Source organism: Scleropages formosus, chromosome 10 (genome assembly GCF_900964775.1).
Source record: "Scleropages formosus chromosome 10, fSclFor1.1, whole genome shotgun sequence".
NCBI classification, from domain to species: domain Eukaryota; kingdom Metazoa; phylum Chordata; class Actinopteri; order Osteoglossiformes; family Osteoglossidae; genus Scleropages; species Scleropages formosus.
The window spans coordinates 25,697,793-25,706,269 of NC_041815.1; positions in this window are offsets into that span (position 1 = coordinate 25,697,793).

Consider the following 8,477-nt stretch of genomic DNA (forward strand, 5'->3'; position numbering starts at 1 on the left):
GGTGTTTAAAAATCAGTCACATAACTCCGAAATATTGCTGTTTAACGGAATATGAGGATGGATATGTGATCTGAATTTTAATATTTAACTGGAATTTCCAAACTCACTATTTTATTTGTGCCTTACACGATGTAATTGAGCATACCGAAGTGCAGATTAAAGAAAACAAGCCTATGGATACCACGCAGTTTAAAAAGCGTGTGTTATTAGCCCACCCAGCCATCCATTTTTAATAAATCTCTACCCACCTTGTCCATTCTTAATAAATTCAGCAAAACTCAGTACATACTATGTTAATACCATCTAGAAGGAAAGAGCCAAAGAAACTATCCAGTTGTTAAGATTATGAGGTCTTAAATTAAATGCACACTTTCAGAAACCGATGACGTGTACTCTAGGGGTCGGTAAAAGCTGAAAGGCAGAATTGAAGTACTGACTAGAATTAACATGTACAGATGTATAAAAGTAGCGTGCTGGTCCTGAGACTGACTGGTGCTGGCTGGTGCCGAGCGGCCCGGTGCATTGTGGGTCCTAGCGACAACCTGGCTGCGTTTCAGCGCTTTAAACAAAGCCTCAGTGATGCCACGGTCCCCGGCCACGTGACGCGGGACACCGCAGAGCGGAACTGCATCTGGCTCATTATAAACAGGCTCGCGGTGCAGTGCATTGTGGGTCCTCGAGGATCTCCCCCTCCTCCTCTTTGAGTTGTCTGCCTTGATCAGCCTCCTTTGACTCACAGCGGCGGGCTCTCCTTTTATTTAGGAAACACCCTTCACGGGCTGCTCTGAGGTGCCAGTCCTCCAAGCGCGCGCTGCGAGCGTCCGGGCCGGCGGGGGCCTGAATAAATCGTGCCGGTGCCGCCGTGCCGTCATGTGACTCTTCAAACCCGGCCACCATCTCCTCTTCCGTTTCTGTCCGTGCAGTAAAATCCCCAGTTTGCACGTGTGCCGTCAAATCCCGTGCAGCCCCACTCATATCAGTGCAGTGATTTTTTTTTTTCTTCCATTGTAAGAGGGAGAGGGGGGTGCCTGCGCTTTACCGCAGTATTGGTTTTTGAAGTTCAATGTCCCGCGATCCTCGGCATTCCCCCCCCTCCAAAGTGTTTCTGACCTCATGCAGCCTGTACGTGTGTGCAAAGAGGACAAAAAGTGAGCAATAACTTGATAATAACTAGGTTAGGAGCACATTAAGCCTGGCACCCCGCTTGAGGGCGGTGCGAACGTGAACGTGTGTACGTTTGTGTGTGCGAGAGCGTGTGAGCGGGTCCACGCGGCGTTCACATGCAGCCTGAACCCGCGGACGTGCGAGCGGATTGTATGTTTTTAAAAGAATGGGCTAGTTTAGTCTCTGGCCCTCTCGGGCTCGCCACTCCGTCCATCATGACACACACTGTTAGTCTTTGGTTAATCTCGAGTGTTCATCTCCGTGTCAGGCCCGGGGGGGTGGGAATGAGTGCCGCAAGCAAATGATTTCTCCGAGGTTGAACATTAATATCACTCACGGCCTAAACTACATGGCGTTATTTATTCTTGAACATTCACAAAGACCGAGAGGAAGATTCCTTTGATTCCTTAGCCGCCTTCCCCCCCCCCCCCCCCCCCCCACCTTCCTTGCCAGCATCTTCATTTAGTGTAGCTAAATTCAACTTTTTGTGCAGATAAGTCTGGTCTTTTTTTGACATCTGTGGGTGATTTTTATTTTTGTGCAATAATGGCAATGCTAAAGCAGCTCTTCGGTTTTGTTGGATTTCCTCGGGCGCTTTCGTCTCGGTTTGCGTTTTGAGCGCGTGCTTTGTTCCGCCGACGCCCCCCTCTGCGACCGGTTCACGGGGTATACCGGTGCGCTCGAACCTACACCTTTGTCCAGGTGCTCTTTCATGTCTTGCCGAAGCTTTATTAACTGCATGCTCGCCCAGCTGACCGGTCAAACGGCTCCGGTCAGTCTTGAACGTGCCCGAACATGACACGCCAGCTGTTATTGCTAGTAAAATGCCACTTTAAAGGCTAATAAAGTAAATGAAGGTGTATTTTGAATTATAAGAGGACTGCTTGAGATGTCTGAAGTGAATTCCTTTTTATTTGCTCCGGTTTTCCTAACAAAATGTTGCTCTATACACCCGACCCATTGCAGTCGCCTGCCTGTAAAGATTTAATTGCACATTTGCACTTCCCAGAGTGACAGAAACTCTGTTTTTCTCATGACTTTTTTTTTTCTTCCAGTCTGAAGCATTTATTGACACAATTTATGGGATTTATTTGTTGAGCGGGCACCTGACATTCACAGCCTACAACTTTCCACTTTTAATCATTTATGCTGCTGGATATTTACTGAAGTAATTCAGGTTAAGCAACTTTCTCAGGATATTAACAGCTGTTGATCATGGGGGATTTGAACCTACAACCCTTGGTCACAGGGCAAGTTGCCTAGCAACTACACCACATGCTGACCCCTAAGACTTAGACTGATTTGTAGCACTTTGGAAAAGAATAATATACTTTGAAATAATTTTAAAATGTATACAAACACTTTAAAGTAGCCTACAAAATATCTAGGATATATTAATGTATAGAACTAATTACATATTTCTTAGAATAAAGCAGTATGCAAAAATGTGGCATTTATAGGATCATGATATTAAATTTCTTGTCTCTACTGTAAAATGAATAGCATTTTTACTTGTAACTTTTGAGTTGTGAATGTAGTGTAGTGGATATATTCAGTATTGTCTTATACTAATTTTGATCTCTGTGCATGTAAGTCATGAAAATGACATCCTTTGGAATATAAATGTATATGTTTATGCACATCTTCATGCACTATAACTTTTGAGATCATACCTGTTAAACAATTGATAAACCTTCACACAGCTACTCCTGTAATATAATGCAAATGTTTATATATTAAAAAAAATATTACTAGGAAGGTGATTAGGAATTGTCAATATTCAGATAAACCCTTATGCAGCTACTTGTGCGATGAACACTGGTTCATATGGTAGAAAGTAACTAACTGCACTTAAAAATCACGCGTCTGCATCTGTCTGTGCATATTGTATTTTCTATGAGATGTACGTCGCTTTGGAGAAAAGTGTCTGCTAAATGAACACATGTAAATGTAATACATGTAATTACTATTTGTGTGTTGTACATTTCTATATATCTGACAGACGTGGTATATTCACATTTATGGTAACGTAATGTAAATGTGTGGTTCAACATTATGCTTGAACGTGGTACAAGCATAATGTGTTGATTTGGTATATTTTGTTCCCATTCACTCATTTCTCATTCACAAGCATTTTCAAACAACACCATGTTAACAACATTCAAGAATATGTTAGATAAATTTTTATTTTAATTAGTAAATGTGAAGTGTTTCTATTTCTTTAACGAAAGGAGGTTATCGTGCCATCTGGTGGTAGGATGTGGGTCTCGCGAGTAATCTTTTGCTCAGAAGTTAATAACTATGTACAGTAATTAGACATGAAACAGCTGTGCTTATAGCTTGTATTCTGCTCTGTTTGTGCTGCATTATGCCACTATGTTATATGAGTGTGGTTCTAATAGCAATTGAAAACGATATTATCATTATGATTATTGTTATTATCAATAACAGTAAACTAGAAACCTTGGTACTGACTTACCTTTTTATTCTTTTACAGATTATATATAACATATACTATATGACACTTGGCAGACGCTTTTCTCTAATGCGACTTAAAATACTTTCTTATTTACCCATTTATCCAGACTGGTCATTTTTACTGCAGCAGTTCGGGGTAAATGTCTTGCGCGGCAACAAAAGTGAGATTCGAACCTGCGACCCTCGAGTCCGGGGGTGGAGCGCTAATCACCACACCACATGCTGCCTTTATTGGATTAAGTCTAGTGAAGCGCTTTCTCTGGTTTTTACACTGATACATATTTACCACGTGAATCTCGTAAGGTACCGATGACTGCATGGTGCTTTACCTGAAGGGTATGAGTTTTAGCGCCATCACTGCACTGGCTGCGGCTCGTACTGTGGTGGCCAATAGGGGGCGCTGTGTGTCTCATTTACACTCCCGGCTTGGCGCTGCTCTCCGCGGGAACAGCAATGAATCCGCTAATACCAGTCACACGGTCGGCCTGGAAGTCAGACAGAAATATCAGCTACTTTACAAAAATTAGGATTTTTCTTTCTTTTTTTTTTTTTTTTTTTAATCCTTTGATAAATTGACTATACAGTGAGATCCGGCTGTGACACTGACCTCTGTCGCGTTGCTGCGATGTTTGAGTCAACACTTCTTTGTCCAGTTTGCACGGGGAAGAATTCCTCACATCACATCATGTGGACACACACACACACACACACACACACACACACACACACACACACACACACACACACACACACACACACACACACACACACACACACACACACACACACACACACACACACACACACAGAGAGAGAGAGAGAGACACAGAGAACACTGGTCTACAACACACGCTACATTTCATAAAGTCTTTTTCAATAAAACCTTATTCCGAGGCGTCTTTGTTTGCATGTTATTCATTTTTATTTTCATTTGTTTTTAAACAGCATATGAGGTCATGATGAAGCGCGGTGTGACGGAGTCCTCCCCCCCCTCCTACCCCCGTCCTCGCTCGCGAGACTATTCTCGGACCCGTTTCCTCGCGCCCTTATCTGCGGCAGGAGATCTGTCTCCAGTCGAGTGCCGCGTTGTCTGTATTCTCACCCAATTCGGGGTGTGTGAGGGCGGGGGTGCGTGGGGAACGGGGGGTGTCATGCGCCAAGATAACGGCGTCTCCCCCCCGTGGACTCAAGCACGCGTGGACGTATGGTGTGTGCGCGCGCCGTGCCCGGTAATGACTCCGAGCGCAACCCTTTGAACTTCCTTCCTCCTGCTGGCCGCGCGCTTTAACACACACACGTAAGATTAAATCACACCTGTGGAGTAATGACACCTGTTGATTACAACACAGTTCGCAGAAAAAAAAAAAACAAAACAAGAAACAGTGTTACACTGTTTTTACCGACAATGATGATAAGAGAAGAGAAAAGCGGCCGCAAAGAGCAGCAGCAGCAGGTCCCCGAACCGAACGCTCAACACACGTTGACAATATGTTGCGTTACGGGTGTTTGTTTTCTTTCTTTCTTTCTTTCTTTCTTTCTTTCTTTTTCTCTCACGTGACCACGGCACGAGGCCTTCCGGAGCAGGGCGACGGTGTTTCGCTGGAAATCTCTCAAATAAATGTTGCAATAGCTTTTCAAAGTCTTATGGGACAGGGTCGCTGTGGGGGCGTGGACAAGTGGATAAGTGACCCACTGTCCCGCGTCCGCGTGTGTGTTTCGGTGTGGAGGCGCTCGCTCCTTACGGGCCGGCAGCAGCGAAGAGTCTCCAAGTGTCCCGCGTGCTGAGTGACGTGGCCTCGTGGCCGCAGCACAGGACAATGGCCAGTCACTCTGCGCTATCTATAGCGGCCATTGGAGCCTATTGATCAGCCATTGACTGATGCTTTCGGACAGTTTGTCCTCCTCGGAGAGTGTGGGGTCAGGCTTCTCCCTCTTAATTGGACATAACGGGGTGTAACAATGGGGCCCTTAATAAAACGAGACTTGTGTGATTATCTTAGGAGAAAGAAGAGAAGGGAGAAGAAGGGGCTCTAATGAGGAGCCGCGGCTCTCGGCATCTCCCCGGCCCTTTGTGCGCGGGTGTGGGGAGGCTGTGTGGCCGGTGGGCAGGCGACAGACGCCGGTTCCTGGACAAAGGGCTGTCTGCTGCCGGAGTGGCGGGGCGTCCGCGCGCCCATCGCCCCCCCCCCAACAACCTTCCTCCAACCTCCGCTTAACCCTTTCACCATAATACGGGCTCTCTCGCGCTCCTCCTTTCCGACGCGCACCATGCGCACGCAACATGCACACAGAGCATGCATGGGTACACACACACACACACACACACACACACAACGTGCAGCATGCATTCATTTCACATGATACATACACTCAACGTGCACACATACGCGAGGCCGTACGCAGCATGTGTGTATCCCGCAAAACACTTAAAACCAGTAACGCGAAAATGAGGAAAAGTCGTTTTAAACGCACAGTCATTATTATTTACACGCAACGAGAAATCAGCGCTGCCCACAACTAGCAGTTGTTGGGTTTCTCTTCCTCTCCCAACATTTGTTTTGCGGACCTTTCTGTCTCTTGCTTGCATATGTTATTGTATATTTGTATGACGCATTTATTCTGTAAACTCTGCAGACGTACGGATATTCCTCTCTGTAATTACGTGAATCAAAATCATTTGCCACCCACAGCTGCGTAAACTTTGTACGGTATTATATTCTGCAGAGAGAATAAGAAAAAAGTTTGTGCAACTTTCAGCAAATACGTCAGAATTTCCATGGTGTCTTTTTAAATACAAAGACAGTAATTATGATTAGAAGGAAAAGCCACAAAAGCACAGACAAGAACACACACACACACACACAAAATATACAGTGTATACATCTGAACCCATAATGACTTCGACATTCATAAACCCAAAAAAGCTGCCACAATAGTGCACTTCCTAAAACCTGGAGGTGATCCGGCTGAAAAGTGGTTCTCAAATTAATACTAGTAATCTCCGCCTTAAACATCATAATTTTGTGCAATACCTAAAATAGTTAATTTTCTTTTATATGAAAATCAATATAAAAACATAGAATACATCAAGAAGCTGGTAACGCTCCATAAAGTATGTATCAACGAACCACCCCTCCCCATTTAATATAGATCGAATCCCCCATTGCCACCCCACCCCACTCCCACCCCCACCCACGTTTATGAAACAGTTAAATTTGACAAGTGCCTCCAAATGCGCAAAGGAAACGTGTTATTGAAAGGGTTTGAAAGGGGGGCGGCAGGGCTTCCGTATTAAACACAAGGCGTCTAAAAATACCTTAAAATTACTATTCTATTTCTATAAATACCGAGGCAGAGACAATGCCATACTGCAGCGACTAGGAAACTCAGATAAAAACATTAATCACGAAAAGGTCCGAAATAGTGCGTCCGGCTCTCTGCACGTAATGTCCGAGCAGAACAACACCACACTCACACTGAAGAGTGTGAACTTTCAACACCAGACACTGTGGGTACGCTGTTAAAGTCATGCGCATCACTGTAAGAGAAATACACAAAAATAAGAATGTTGATGGTTTAATGTAGCTCTGTGCGCTCGGGATGCCAAATTATAGAAAATATAATAGATAATTACACAAAATTATTTAAATGGCACAGCTTGTGTGTGTGTGTGTGTGTGTGGAAATACTTCCAACGGCATACTAGTGTCTTTCACAGGAACAGGTGAGTTAAAGCAGATACCACATTTGATTCATTTGCACCTCGTACAGTTTGCAATATCACTTCCAGTGTAGTTTGTACAATTATTCTGCAAACATTTTACTTGTTAATATTGTTTCCAAACAGTTCTCAACCTCGTTTCCAAACTTCATAATTTGTAACATGGTTTGCAAACAGAATCGTTTGAAACATTATTTCCAAACATTATAACTTGTAACTTTGTTTCCAAACAATATAATTTGCAACAATGTTTCCAAACAGCATTGTTTACAAATTTATTTCCAAACGGTATTTTCTGAAACATTATTTCTCAACATTATAGTCTGTACCATTTTTCCCCCAAACAGTATAGTTTGCAACATTATTTCCAATTCTGCAGTTTTTTTTCTTGCTTCTCTTACACATGGTTTTTGGAAGTCACTGAACTAACAGAAATTAGTTTTAATTAATTTATGTTAATTAAACATTTCTTAGACTGTATTATCAGACTGTCAGCAGGGTTCTGTGGCTGGGTGTGGCACACCTCAACGTCTTTTTCTCCGCAACTGTTTCCCATTTTTTTCATTGCACCATTATTTTAGGAAGTAACCTGCTTTAGGACTAAAGAAATGTGCATAATCCACTGTGTAATCCACTTCAGTGCTTCAAGGCACAAATAAAAAGACCAAGTAGGGCCTGCAGTTTAAGGTCCTGTAATAGTAACTATTACACTACTGCTAACGTTGGATGAACATGAACAGGGAGCAGTTATGCAAAAAGCTAAATACACGAAATTAAATTTACGCATCTGTTTCGCTTCTTAATGTCACCTCTTCCGCTACACAGTACGTGTAGGTCTGTCCACATCTTTAAACTTACATCTGCAACGTTTGGATATCTTATCTGGTGTCATTTTTTCCCCTTTGCAAACAGTCAGATTTATGCACCAGGCTAATAAGACGACATTATGTCAGATACTGTACACCTCTTTTAGTGTAAATTTCGAATACGTGGTATTTCGGTGGTGAACCGCGCTTTTTCTGCCTGTAGGGGGCGCATCACACCTGCTCAGCCTTTCCGAGAGCGTCCCTACTTCATTCTCGGGCTCCTGCTATATACATTTACATTTCTGGTTA